The sequence below is a fragment of the Lissotriton helveticus genome, chromosome 7, assembly GCF_964261635.1.
Source record: "Lissotriton helveticus chromosome 7, aLisHel1.1, whole genome shotgun sequence".
NCBI lineage: Eukaryota > Metazoa > Chordata > Amphibia > Caudata > Salamandridae > Lissotriton > Lissotriton helveticus.
Window position 1 is genome coordinate 823,570,562 of NC_136068.1, and position 15,248 is coordinate 823,585,809.

General features: G+C 48.0%; 1 protein-coding gene across 1 annotated transcript in view; it reads left to right on the plus strand.

Annotated features, from left to right (window-relative positions):
* The first annotated feature begins 4,677 nt into the window (after nt 1-4,677).
* LOC144767071 (uncharacterized) overlaps nt 4,678-15,248 on the plus strand; it is a 283,820-nt gene continuing 273,249 nt past the window's right edge. Inside the window, exon 1 of the mRNA XM_078650697.1 lies at nt 4,678-4,753. The gene's annotated coding sequence lies outside the window, so the exon portion shown is untranslated. The remainder of the gene's footprint in view (nt 4,754-15,248) is intronic.

Consider the following 15,248-nt stretch of genomic DNA (forward strand, 5'->3'; position numbering starts at 1 on the left):
TCTTACAGAATCATGGCTTAATGATTCCTCATCCCCATGCCTCGACCTCTTAATCCCCCCTAACTTCAACATTGTCAGGCTCGACAGACCACCCAACAAAAAAGGAGGCGGAATTGCCTGCATCCATCGCGCTAACCTCCTTGTCACTGAGCTTGCAACGAATACTACTGACTCCTGCGAATATCTAGCCCTCTCAGTCTTCAGTAGCACCATCCACACATGTAACCTACACATCTTTTATCACCCCCCAGGCACAAACGAACTTTTTACCGACTACCTCATGGAAGTTATTACGGCTAAGAACTCCCCTAACTCCAAGGACATCTTCCTCGGCGACTTCAACTTGCACTGGAATGATCTTAAAGATCCCCATGTCAACGCCATTAAAGACCTCCTGGCCGATCTAGCCTTGACCCAAGCTTGCCCTCTCCCAACCCACTCGAAAGGAGCCACTCTTGACTGGATCATCTCCAAGGATACCACCGTCAAGCTCACCTCGATAGAGCCCTGCGACTGGTCTGACCACCATACCATCACCTTTCTGTTACCCAGCACACGCAAGACAAAGACACCACAACAGGTACTCCCAAAGCGCTGGGTCAGAGACACCAAAAACCTAGACATCAACATGCTTGAGATCCGCTGCAAAACAGACCTACCACCCCCCTCCCACATCACCTCGGTCAGTGACCTTAATGATCACTATTCGACTACCATGTCAAGCATCCTGGATGACCTAGCCCCTCTTAAACTAGAAAGAACTCAAGTCAAAGATAAAAACCCATGGTTCACTGGTTCCCTCAACAACGAGAGAAGAACCCTCCGACAGCATGAAAGAACCTGGAGACAGCACCCCTCAACAGACCACCTAAAACTCCTTCGCCAGGCCAGAAATATCTACAACAAGAACATCGCCAACTCTAAAAAAGAATTCTTCAGAGCGGAACCAGGAAACGCCCAGAATAGACCGCGCAAACTCTTTGAGATGGTTAAACTTCAATCGAACAAACTATCCAAAACAGTGAAAGAAAACCCCAAGTCTCTCATCTCCTCTGAGGCTTTCTCCACTTTTTTCACAAACAAAATCAAAACCTTAGATACTGAACTTAAGGCTGCCTCCTTCCCCCCCCCTGAACTTTGACCCTTTGCCTCTTCCCTCCTTGCCACCACGACTCTTACCAAAGAATTTAGCTCACTGGTCTGAGTTTGCATCCTATGACGAAATCTCTGTCGCGAAAATCCTGGCCTCCCTGAACCCTAACAACCACTTTAATGACCCGCTCCCTTCAAACTGTCTCGCGACCGTTACCAAATCCATCATCCGTAGCTGGACTGCAATCATTAATGCCTCCCTACGACAGGGCTCAATACCGACCTCGCTGAAAACAGGCCAAGTCATACCCATTCTGAAAAAACCGTCGCTGGACCCAGCCTCCCCAGACAACTTCAGACCAATTTCAAACATCCCGCTCCTGGCGAAAGTGCTGGAAAAGTGTGTTCAACTACAGCTTAGTCACCACATCAACAAATACCATCTACTGGACGACTGTCAATCAGGTTTCCGACCCGGTCACAGCACCGAAACCACCAAGCTCCACATCGTTGATGACGCTCTTCAAGCCCTTGACCAAGACAAAACCTGTCTCCTGATCCTCCTTGATCTTTCATCGGCCTTCGACACGGTCAACCATGCGATGCTACTCGAACGCCTCAAACTCAGGATGGGACTAGATGGCATAGTCCTCGACTGGTTCAAATCCTACCTCCAAAACCGATCTCAGAGTTTTTTAGTCAATGGCGAACTGTCCGCTCCTTCCGATGTCTCGGTGGGAGTCCCTCAGGGATCAACATTGTCCCCTACCCTCTTCAATCTCTATCTGGAACCCCTGGCCGAAGTCCTGCGCAATGCAAATATCTCCTTTCATATGTACGCTGATGACACTCAGATCTATATAAAAATCTCATCTCTGGCAGAGATCCTCACCCTGAATGAAACCCTGAAGCTGACTGTCAGATGGCTCTCCTCCAATCAACTAAAACTTAATGCCAAGAAAACTGAGTTCCTTCTAATCTCCCCACCCAAGAACAACCCTGACATCCAGACATGGATTAAAGCCATCACAGCCTTAAACTGTTCCCCGACCATTGTGAAATCTGCCAAATCTCTGGGAATCACCTTGGATTATAACCTAAACATGCGAGACCACATCAACACAATGCAAAATCTGCCAGATTCCACCTGAGCTACCTATGGAAATTGAAACCCTTTCTAGACGCTCCGGACCTCAAACTTGCTGTTCAATCATTAGTCATCTCTCGACTGGAATACGGTTGCTCCACCCTCTCTGGCTTACCTAAGATCTCGCTGGCTCCCTTAAAAGCCTGCCTCAACGCAGCCGCCAGACTACTTACAGGCTCAAAAAAATTCGATCACATCACTCCTCACTTGAAAGCGTTAAACTGGCTCCCCTTCGAGGCGAGGATCCACTTCAAACTGGCATGCATCACGCACAAGGCCCTTCACTCTAAATCCCCTGCGTATCTTGCTCAGAAGCTTGTGCTATCTGGTGGAAACAGACACTCAAGATCGACCAAGGCCCTCCTACTCCGGCCTGCACGCTTTAGGAAAAGAACAACCTACAATAGGGCTTTCACTGGAGCTGCACCAAGAATATGGAACTCCCTCCCTCCTGACATTAGAAAAATCCCTTCCTTTGCTCGCTTCAAAAAGGCGGCCAAGTCCTTTCTCATGGGTAAATTCCTTGGCTAAACTCATTCCGTCAGCCACCTGAGAGAATGTTGCCCTATCCTGCGCCATTGCACACCACTGTATTTGACTTTTTGTATTATTTGTATTATATTCATTGTACTTTACTTATCCTTGTTGTATAGCTTCTCACATCCCCCAGGTACAGTACCCTCTGCTACCCTGTCCCACCTTCATCCCTTGACTCTCTGTAAGCCCTCCTTTGTACCTTTTTCATCGTTTATCGTGTGATATGTCCCTGTATTATTCTACTGTATCTGTAAAGCGCTCTGATACCCTCACGGGTCATGTTCGCGCTCTATAAAACCTTAAAATAAATAATAAATAAATAAACTGATTGTCCTCCATACTTTGTTAATCAGTGTGGGTGCGATTGTGCCATTTCTTTATTGTATTACATTATAGACTGCATGTTTGAAGAACCGAGGTTTGCTTACAATTTAGTGACAGTAATTAAGCTCGGTGAAGAGAAGCACATGCTGCCTCGGTGTAATCAGGGGTGTAACCTGGCCGAGTCTAGGATGTTTGGGGCCCTGGGCAGAAATGGAATGTGTGAGCCCCCCTCTAAATAGCAGAGACGTGATGCATTCAGGGCTGTTTGCATGTGAATAGATGTCGCTGCTCCTGAACCTGCAGCCCCTCCCTCTCAGTCACCTTCGAAGCACCTCTTAACAGGTCATCAAGGGCTGGAGGTGTGAGGGTTGCCATCCCGCTGTGCCTCTCCAATGCTGCAGCATCGGAGTGAAGAAGGGAGGTGGGTGCAAGCTGTGCCGGCTTTAGGGTGAAGCAACCGGTGCCCTGTTAAAATGACGGACAAATGGCGTCCGTTAAAGAATCCTTCACGGATAACGGACAGACGGGCGAAATTACGGACTGTCCGTGAAATTTACGGACGGTTGGTCACCCTACCTTCTCACAATATGCCTTATATTAGAGCACAGCCTGCAGACTTACCAAAGGTGAATTAATTAGGTCCTCAATTTGCATTCTTTCCTCCGAGGTTCCGGGACCAGATGTAGTAATAAATTAGTATTGTTGCCAGAGTAGAACTGGGCAGCGGTGCTTACCGCTAGCAAGCCTTTGACTGATTTTATGCTAAAAGCAGAAATCTGAAATATCGCCTAAATGTTTGCAGCTCTCTATTCTGAAGGAAGAAAGAGCTTTGTGTACTCTTACATTTATTTATTGAGTGCTTTGTTTAAACAGCTGCCTATCCCTGTGCTCAGGTTAACTTTGACCCGGAACAAGACAGTCACGGCGAAAACCAACTTTTCACTTAACAAATTGCCTGTGGTTTATACACCAACGCTGTGTTGCCTTAAGAAGAAAGGATGCCTTTAATTGAACAATTTTTGAAAATGACTATCAAAGTAATAATGCTTCAAAAACTCTTCAACACTAATTGTTTTCCCGATAACTTAAGCCGCATGTCCGGTTGTTTGAACCTGCCTTATAAAAACGGCAAATCAAAGGCAAACAGATTTAACTGGTGATAAAACACGATGAAGAGGCAGGTATACTGTCAACTAATGGATCCCTGAGATTTTAAAGCAACGATTATGCTCCGAGGGGGCAGAAAACTTGGCAATGCTTTTGACTGGGCAAATAAAGCAGCGGAACGTCTCCTGCGAAGGTTGTAGATTAGTTTCAACATAATGTCTGGGGAGGAGTGTACTCGATATTTTGGGGCTGCCCGAGGCCTCCGTAGGGGGCCACTCAGGAGGGAGGCCCTCTAGAGCCATTGGCCTCCCCCCCACCCCCTTTTCTCCACCAAAGGGGGGTTGGCGAAGGGAGAAGTCTCCTCAAGGGTCGTGGGCGTGTTACGTCACGTCCGGTGCACCAGGCAGGGCGAGGGGTACATAAGTCCCCCTCGCCATTTTTTCTGCCCTTTGAAGCACAGGACGCACCGTGGACGCCTGGGGGGGTGGACACGCTGTCTCGTGGACCCGCTTCCTGTGCGTGGGATACCTCCGTTTTGGACTCGAGGTTAGTGTGTGCCCATGCCCACCCCAGCCAGGGGTCATTGTCGGGCCTAATTCAATTTTGGGCTTGGAGGCTGGGCGAGGGACGGTGGTTCGGTCGGGTGTTTGCCCTCTTTGGGCATCGCTTAAACCCTATGGTATCCATGTGCATTCCCTCCACTCCCCCGCGCAAGGCGATGCCTGATATCTGCCTGGGTCGGCGCGGGGGGGTGGATGCAGGCGTCGGGGCCTCCCAATTAGGGTCACAGTGTGGGTAGGTGCTGGCAGCTGCGGGGGATTGGGCCCAGTGGCCGTACGCCATCTTGTCTAGTGCCAGCCTTGCCCGGGCCTGCGGGAGGCGGGCTCGCCCGGGTGCATGCAGTGTTGTGCTCCCTCACCCCTTACTCAAACCCCCCGCAGCGCTACAACTGCCCAGATGTGTTTACGATTAGAGATGGCGGTCGCTTTCAAGCAAAGTGGCGCCCATACCTGCTCGGCTGTGGTGTAACCTGGGCTCGGGGTCCCTCTGTGGAGTCCGCGAAATGTGTGCGAGCTTCTTCGAGCCAGGCTGCTCCGCTGGGTCCCGGTGGACAGGGTTCCCTCCGGGCCCCTTCCTTGGTCCGGGGGTCCTCGAGGCCATGTCCCCCCCCCCGGCGCCCTGCTGCCCCATGCCGCTGTCCCCAGGCAGTTTTCATATAACATTCCTAGGCAATAATAACAATAAAATAGAAAAAATAGAAAAAAGGTTGCAATGAAGGAGGACATACAGATACACACTATTAAAAACTTGTATTTTAATGTACATTTAGGTCACAATTATGATTCATGAAAACAGAATACATACTAATAATTACACAATAAAGGTAAAAATCATTATAGTATAAAACAAAAATTAGACAAAAGAACAACTTAAAAGCATATGTGTCAGGAGGTGATCCCGGCGCCTACCTAGTAGTGGACTACATCTCCCAGCATAGAACTTAACTTATATAGGTCATCCTGGGCGCACCTCCTGTGCGCGTAATCCTGTCTTGTTTGGAAGTCTTGCTGGTTTGTTTCACCTCCTTCCACGTCGCCTTGGATTTGTTCCTGATTTCGTTTTTGGATTCTGTTTGGTTCTGTCCCTGTGTGCAGCCTTGCTGAGAGACGGTGTTGTTTGTTGCTGGAAGCGGCGTCTCGCTCATGCAGGCTGAATGGTAAAAGGCGCTAGGACTCTCGTTCCAGAGCCGCGCTGTTTGTATCTTCCTAGGACCCCTCCTGGTTCCTCTCACGCTGAAGGAAGCGTTTTGAGAGCGGAACCGACTCCCTGGGGTACTTGTTCTGGAAAGGAAACAAACATTGGTTTCCTGATCTTCTTTCCCGCATTCTGCTGCGTGGAGCCGAGAACGTCTGAGCAGTTACAAGCGCAGGTAGGCGCTATCTTCTTTTTCTAATGACTTTGACTATCGGATATGAGACAAGGGCTGTTTCATATCTTGGATTTATTTGAGGGATTAAATACTTGGATAACTCGCGCTATTGTCGGGCGCTGGGAGTATTTGCTCGTCTGAAGTCTAATGGACATTGAGTTTATTATTTTGTGACTTACGCTGGGTGAATCCTGGAATACTGCTATCCTATTTCTTCTGGGTTTCGTTCATACATATTCATGAAGATTCCTTAGTTTGTTTGGATTGATATCTTTGGTAGCAGTGAATGGTTGTTTATGGTATGTATGATATTCACTGAGGGTTGGTTGGTTGACCGGTATGCTCATGAGAGTAATGTGGTTTGTTCTCTTGTGTTATAGATTATCGTCTATTGATCTTGGAGAGAAGTATCTCCGGGAAGAATAGTCTTGGTTCTGGTCGGTTGCAGTACAGCCCCAGGTATTAGTATAGTACTAGCGAGACAATTTGAGTGTAGACTGTTTTACCTGTGTATTTACCCTGTGTTCTTCTTTTTAGGTATCCCTCCTCCCAACGGTTCCGGCTCATTCTCTTCTCTTTTTTCCCTCACCTGATTGCCTCCTTACTCTGTATATTCAGAGTGGGGGACGTCGGGAGGTGGACCCCTTTGTGCATCGCATCGAACCCAGGAAGCAAACGAGGATCTGACAGAATTACGCGCCCACGATACACCGCTTTGTGGGTTTAGTATGTGATGCACAAATGGCGTCTTTAGATGACGTTCTGCAGGCCTTAGTGTTAGTTCAACAGGCAGACCCCCCAGGATATCGCGGCATGAATTAGCAAATTTATCGGCACAAAAATGGAAATTTAGCGGCACAAATATGGAAATTTAGCGGCAATTTTGCGGCATTTTATGTGGCCATTTTTCCTACAACAAACACAAATATCTTACTTTTTTTGTTATTTAACAACATGAAGCACACGCACACACCCCCACACACATCTTCTACCATCTCTCTCCTTTCTACCCGCTCTCGTGCCCTCTTCTCTCTTCCCCTTCTGTTTCCTCACTCACTCATCTTCGACCGGTCTCTTCCTCTCTTTCTCCCTGAACTCTCTCTCCATTCTCTCTCCCACATTTCTGTCTGTCTCCCTCTTTCGCTTTTCTCTATCTCTTTCTTATCACCCTATTTCTCCCCTCCCTCCACACTCTCCTCCTCTCTCGCCCGCCTCTCTTTCCTTCATGTCCCCTTCCTATCACCCACACCTTCTCTTTGCTTCTTCGCTCTCCCCATTTTCCAACTCCTCTCTCCTCCTTATCCTCTTTCCTTCCCCTGCCTTACCTTCACCTCGGTTGTGCTTATCTCCTGCTTCTCTCTCACTGCTCTCCCACCTCTCTTTCCCAATTATCTCTCTCGCTTTCTCTCCCACTCCTTTTTTCTCTCTCTCCTTACCCTGTCCCTCACTGACCTCTCTCCTTCTCACTCTCACTGATCTTTCTCACTGCCCTTTCTTTCCCTCTCTCTCCCTCATTCACCTCTATCCCTCCCTCTCTTTCTCACATCACTCTCTCGCTCTCTGATTCTCTTTCCTCTCTTCCCTTCTTTCTCCTCACCCCGTCCTCCATATGTCGCACCCCATCTCCTTCTGTTTCTTTTTCCTTTCTCTCTCTCCCTCTCTCTGATTCCGTTTCCTCTTTCTCTCCCTCCACTCTCCCTTTCCTCACTACCCCCTAGCTCTGTATCTCTTACCCTCTCTCTCTCTTTCTCCTCGATTCCCCTTGTTCCCCTCACCCATCCTCTCCCTCCTCTCATTCTCACCCCCTCTCCCGCTCTCTCTGTTTCCCTTTCCTCTCTCCCTCCACTCTTTCCCCTCACTTCGCCCTCTCCCATTTTGTAGCTCATACCCTCTCTCTTTATCCTCGCTTCCTTCTCTTCCCCTCTCCCCTCCACACCCCGCTCTGTAACTCACCCCCTCTTCTTGTTTCTCTTTCCTGTGTCTCTCCCTCCATTCTCACTCCTCACCTCTCCCTGTTTTGTATCTCGTAACCACCCCCCCCCTTTCCATATGACAACTACTGCCTATCCCTCCCCCGGGTGCTACAAACTGCTTGCCAATGCTTAATGTTTCCCGCCTCATTTGCCACCCCTTACAAATGAGCTCCCAATATCACTCCTCCGATTGCCTCGCTTCTGAAATGGAAAAAAACCCAAAAGCAGATGTTCTGCCGTTCGAAGCCATCCTGGGTTTATTTAGGCGCTTCCATTACAACCTGGACGTAGACGCGCTGCTCGGAGCCGGAAGCTCGCCTGTTGGGCCAACAAAGGCTTTGTCTGCTCCCAGCAGGCGAGACGAGCAGCCGCGTTCATTATCACCCGCAGCATTATTAAGAATCCTCCATCAGGCCCCCTAATATCCGGCTGCAGAAGAGGGTGCAGTTAAAACCCTTGCTCACAGTTAAATCACTACCGTACCTCATGCCTGCCTGAGAGCCTGCCGTGGTGCACCACGCGATCATGTGATGCATCTTTGCGACCTAGTCAGACCCCCCTCGACCTCCTCGCTCCTTCTCGCTGCGAAATCTAAGGCGGAAACGGCAAATTTCGCAGGCTTTTGCCCAAATATCGCGGTACTTCCACAGATCGGCCGATTTCGCGATTTTTTTGCAAATCGCGAAATCGCGATAAGCTGGAGGGTCTGAACAGGAACTGGCTGCCTCTAAGGCAGAGACAGCAGCTCTTAGAGAAAGAGTAGATAGACAGTCACGTAACCCTTTCGATGCCTCACCTGCAACGTCTCAAATTCAAGTGAATGTACCACCTCCAATTCCTCTGGCTAGTCCGGAGCGGTTTTCAGGGGATCCTTTGAAGGTCCAAACTTTTCTAACGCAAATCCTGCTGCACTTTTCGTGTAAGCCAGCCTCTTTCCCCACTAATCATTCCAGGGTCGCTTTTGCGATATCATATATGATTGGCGATGCTGCCAATTGGGCGGTCCCGCTAGTCAAATATGACGACTCTCTTCTCACGGATTGGGACTCCTTTCGACGTGAGTTCGAAAGGGTTTTTGACAGGAGAGCCACAACGTTATCTGCTGATCGGGAATTGTTACAACTTAGACAGGGGAAACAGGATTTGGTGGCTTATCTAACCAAATTCAATCGCTTGATAGCTGAGACAGCATGGCCTGAAGACAAGAGGATGTCTTTATACTATCAACTCAACTCAAATAATCTTTATTTCGATCATAAAAGATCATAAAAGATGTACAAATTGATTTTCATCATTAAGCTGTTAAAAACATTATAGAATGTGCTATACTTTTTAAAAACAATTCCCCAAACTCATAGTTGGAGTCTGCTTACTAAAATAACACTTTACTTAAAAAGAGGACGAAACGATATCAAAACTAATGTGCAGGACAATTAGAAAAAGGTATTCACGCAGCTATGGTGTCCTTAATTATTTTTGTGCGTAATCGCCACATTGCCGTAAAAAATTTTGCCATTACAAACACTGTTGGTGCCGATAGGTCTGTCTTAAGCACTCTGTAAGCCGGAGCATATGTTCGGAAGCCCAAGTTCTTTAAATGAGGGACCAACCAATAACCCCTAATTCTGCTATAGGCTCTACAGAACAGGACCACGTGAAGATCACTTTCCAGTTTGTAGTTGCAGGCTGGACACACCCCTGAATCCAGATGACCGGCCCAGGATTTAGTAAGGGACCTCAAGGGGAGAGATCCATACCTCCATTGCATGTAGATCTTCCGTGCGAACACAGGTGTCATGCCATCTAGTACGTGTTCATGACTATATGAGTCTTTTACCTTGATGAATGTGTCGGTTAGGGATCCTTCCCGGGTGGAATTCAAAGATTTCTGGAGCATAACGCTATAGAATAAATTTGAAAGTGCTTTTCTAGAAAGCCTTGCAGACACAATTTCCGGCTCAGACCATAGCTCTGGGACTCCAAGGGTCGTGCACATGTCCCTGATGTACTTTATCCAGGGGATTTTGGTGGCGTAGGTTGATCTTAGAAGTTCCTGCAGTTCATTTCTGTAGTTTACCAGATCCTGACTACTCCACAAGTGCCTCCAGTAGGTCAGGGGTTTAAGGCCCAATTCCTCAGTAATTGGTCGTAATGCCAGGTCCATTCTTAGGGGGAGAAGCGGAGTACTCGGGGGAAGTGCAGCTAATTGTCTTATGAAGTTATTTTCTGCAACCTGTATGGTATATAACGGAATGTGTCCCCAGAGCTCACCCCCATACATAATGCCCCCCCGGGCTTGAACTTTGTAGATATGGATGGCAGGTACCAATGGACGAAGAGGAGATTTTTTAGCAATTCTTGTAATGGCGCCTGCCCTCTGAACTAATTTTGTGGTTGCTTTTGTTTTGTGTAGCAGCCATGTCAGGTTCTGGTTAAGGGTTATGCCAAGGTATTCTATTGCATAAACCCTTTCCAGGGTTGTAGTTCCTAAGCGAGCATTTGGGCAGTTTTTGGGTTTGGGGTTGAGAATCATGAATTTTGTTTTTGAGGGGTTTATTTCCAGACCCCTTTCGTTACAGAACCCCAAAAACCCATTCAGGACCCTCTGAAGCCCCATTGGCGTTTTTGACAGCAGCAGGGTGTCGTCCGCGAACATGATCGCTGGCACCCTGCTGCTGTTCAATTGTGGCGCATCGATATTAGGGATCCTGTTCAAGTACTCTGTCACCCCGTTCACAAATAGGCAAAACAGGGTCGGCGCCAATACGCAACCCTGCCTTACCCCTCTGCGAACGGGGAACCTGTCCGTCAGCCTGCCCCCCTTTCCATATCTAACTCTGGCATAGTTGTCAGTATGCAATCTGATTAAGATATGGAGAATATCTCCTGGGACACCCAACTCAGCCAGCACCTCCCACAGTTTGGCCCGCGGGACCAAATCGAAGGCGGCACGAAGGTCCACAAAGACCGCGTACAGTGTCCCGCCTTCGATAAGTACCGTCTTCCAGTAAATAATATTCAGTCTGAGTATTTGGTCGACTGTGGAGACTCCTTTTCTAAATCCCGCCTGGAGAGGGCTTAAGATATCAGTCTCCTCTATCCAACATTGCAGCCTGTTAAGTATTAATCTGCCAAATAACTTCTGGGAGACATCAATGAGGCTGATTGGGCGGTAATTGACTGGGAGCAGGGGCGACCCCTTTTTAAAAATCGGGACCACCTCCGCCCCCAGCCAAGTATCTGGTATTTTCATTCCCCCCAGCACCGCATTAAATAACACTAGGAGGTAGGGTGCCCAGATTCCTGGTTCCTGCTTGAATAGGTCGCCCGGCACCCCATCCAGGCCTGGTGCCTTTCCCGAGGACAGCCCTGCTATCGCCATCCTAATCTCTTTTACAGTAAAGGGATCAGAGGCCTGTTTATCAGAAATGATGGGTGGAGATGGTTCTGTCCCACCATCCTCTAACAAATATAACAGCTGGAAGTGTTTTTGCCAAACACTTGCGGCAATGTTTGGTTCAATTGCCGGGGGAAGATCTCCACAGCCGTGGTTAATTATTCTCCAGAATTTACGGGAGTCTCTTATTGCTAAGGACTCCGAAAGATTCTCCCAGTGCTGCACATCCCACTCTATCTTGGCGTTGGCTATAAGTATTTTATAAGCCCTCCTTCTGGTGCGGATCTCTTCCCTCGGGCCTCTGCTTTTATAATAGATAACTTGTCGCGTTTTGCATCTCGACATGAGGTGTTAAACCAAGTGCCTTTATGCGATCCCTGAGTTCTAGGAGGTCTGGTGCAGAAGAGGTCAGCCTCAAGCTTTTTAATTAGGTGCTCGTGTACCTGTGCAAGATCCTCGCTAATTTCCTTCGTGGAATCTGGGTTCCATGAGTCAAAAGCCTCCTCTAGGATTGGGATAATCCCAGCGTAGAGGGTAGCTATCTTATCTACGCTGGAAGCAAGGTTTTCCCATCTTATCCTCCTCCTATTGTTATCTAGGAGGTGTCCCTCTCTGGGCTTATGTTCGTTTGACACCCTCTCCTCCATACAGGGGATGTCATAGTCTAGTTCTAGAGCATTGTGATCACTGTCCTCTCTAGGTGTTACTCTGAAATCCACCACCCTTTTCCAGGCATGCAACTGTACCAGAAAGTAATCTAATCTAGATTCCCTCCTGATTTTATTGTACGTACATTTGCTCGGGATGTCAGACCCGATGCGACCGTTACAGGCTCTCAAACCGTAAGTGAGAGTTAGCGTGTTTATCTGTACGGCTAGTGGTGTCCATGCTCTGGGAGGGGGAGCCTCTGTTGGAGGAACCTGCCAACTTGCATCCTCCTCTAGGGAGGGTCCATCACGTAAGCCAGGTAGCGGTTCAAAATGCGAGTTAAAGTCTCCCCCTACTAGGTATGGTATGCCTTCTGGGATGGTTTCTAAGAGGCAAGACAGTGCCTCAATGGTTTTGGAGGTGGCAGCCATGGAAACTGGCCTGGAATAGACATTTATTACAAGTAATTTATGAGATCCCGGCCATTCGAGAAGAACAGCCAGTATGTCTTCCGAATCCACGGTATATTGTGAAGCTATACAGCCTGGATCCGAGGCCACCCAGATTGCCAAAACTATCAGGTTTTGAGCGATGAGATGAAAGATGTCCTTGCTCAGATTGATCCACAACCTACGACTTGTACGGATTTAATGAATCTCACGCTCCGCTTGGATCACAGGTTAGCAGAAAGGCGGGGGGAAAGGTCGTACGCTCCTACCGAAAGAACAGAGAAGGGAAACAAAGGTAGAGTTTCTTCATCGGAATCCCATTCAGAACCCATGGAGGTGGGTGCTATCAGGGCTCCTTTGTCTAGAACAGAGAGAGAAAATCGTAGAACCCTGGTTTTATGCATGTACTGTGGGAAGAAAGGCCACTACGTGAAGGACTGCCCCACGAAGCCCAAAAGAACTGGCAAGTTTGGTTTTATCAAGAAGGTAGCGGGTGCTACCGTGCCTATTTCGTTTCAAGACCCTAAGGAGTCGTTGGAACAACAGAGAAGACCCCCCTCTATTGGAATCTCTTCTCCAGGGTTGCAATTGCCGTCTTTGGCGGGAAGCACGGAAGCCACTGCGGTAACACATATAGTTCTTCCCATGCTTCTCCAGGACAGGTTCCAGACACATCAAGTGGGGGTTATGGTGGATTCTGGGGCCACGGGGAATTTCATCGACAGTGGGTTGGTTCAGAGATTGGAATTAAAGCGTATCCCCAGAGAAACACCAGAAATGGTACTGGCTGTGGATGGGAAACCCTTGAAATCAGGCCCTATCACGGAGATGACAGAGGAATTGGAGTTGATCAGACAGGGGGAACAGTCGAACCATGTTGAAAGACTCACATTGAATATCATAGAGACACCACAGTATGAAATTATCTTGGGTATGCCGTGGTTGTGGTATCATAATCCCACAGTTGATTGGAAGGAGAAGAGCGTATGTTTTGATTCTGAGACATGTAAGAACACATGCAATCAGTCGTCTGTTACACGTGCTTTGGCGTTGTCCCATAGTTATCAGATAGCGACTGCGGCTGAAAAAGACATAAAGTTTCCATCAGAGTATGTCCAGTTCAGTTAGGTGTTCAGTGAGAGTAAGGCGGAGTCTCTTCCACCACACCGCAGGTATGATTGTCAAATAGACCTCATACCTGGGGCGGTGTTGCCTTCCTGTCGGGTATATGCTCTCTCCGAACCTGAAACACAACATCTACAAGAATATTTAGAGCATTATGTTAGAATAGGGTTCATTCGACCATCCCGTTCTCCGGCGGCTTCCCCTTTATTTTTTATAAAGAAAGCCAATGGGGACTTGAGGACCTGTATTGACTTCAGAGTACTGAACAAGAACACTGTCAGAAACAGATACCCTCTTCCACTCATCCCTGTTTTGCTAGATCAGGTGCGGGAGGCAGTCATTTACACCTGACTTGACTTGAGAGGGGCCTACCACCTTGTAAGGATGAGAGAGGGGGATGAGTGGAAGACGGCTTTTAAAACACGCTACGGACTGTTTGAGTATCTTGTAATGCTGTTTAGGCTATGTAACGCCCCTGCGGCGTTTCAGTTTTTCGTGAATGACGTCCTGAAGGATTTTGTAGACAAATTCGTGGTTGTGTACATAGACGACATTCTGATTTACTCAAACAGTCCGGAAGTGCATGTTCGACATGTGTAACTCATATTACAAAGATTGCTGGAAAATGGTTTGTTTTGCAAACTGACCAAGTGTGAGTTTCATGTGCATGAGGTTGAATTTTTGGGTGTGATTCTAAGTCCATCAGGGTTGAGCATGTCTGACAGGAAGGTGTTGGCTGTACAGGAATGGCCGACCCCCAAGAATGTGAGGGATGTGCAGTGTTTCCTGGGGTTCTCTAATTACTACAGAAGATTCATTGCTCCCAGCTGGAATCTCCCTTAACACGGTTGTTGAGGAAAGGGAACCCTTTTTGTTGGACCGGGGAGGCCATGAACGCCTTCCTGTATCTCAAACGAGCCTTTACCACAGCACCCATACTGCATCATCCCCAAAGTGATGTGCCTTACATTGTAGAGGCGGATGCCTCTGACATAGCATTGGGGGCAGTTCTCTCTCAACGTGATCGTCACACAGGACAACTGCATCCCATAGCCTTTTTATCGAGGAAATTGAGTTCTGCTGAGCTCAATTACACGGTGGCGGAGAAAGAATTGTTGGCCATAAAAAAGGCGTTTCAGGAGTGGAGACATTATCTCTGGGGAGCAAGACACCCGATCACTGTGTACACCGATCATCGGAACCTGCTATATATGAAAACAGCCAGGCACCTCTCCCAACGTCAAATGAGATGGATGATGTTTTTTGCTGAGTTCGATTTTGTAGTCACGTTTAGACCAGGGTCTGATAATCGGAAAGCCGATTCTTTGTCAAGACAAGAAGACCTCCACGATGTCAAACAAAGCAATCCTGAAACCATCATTTCTCCTGAGAAAGTGTTATGTGGCATCACTATTGAGAACTTCTTGGACAAGGTTCAGAAGCATCAGGATGAGGACAGCTGGAAGACCTGGGCAAGCCAGGATCCTCACAGAACACTGAAGCATGGAATCCCTTTCTA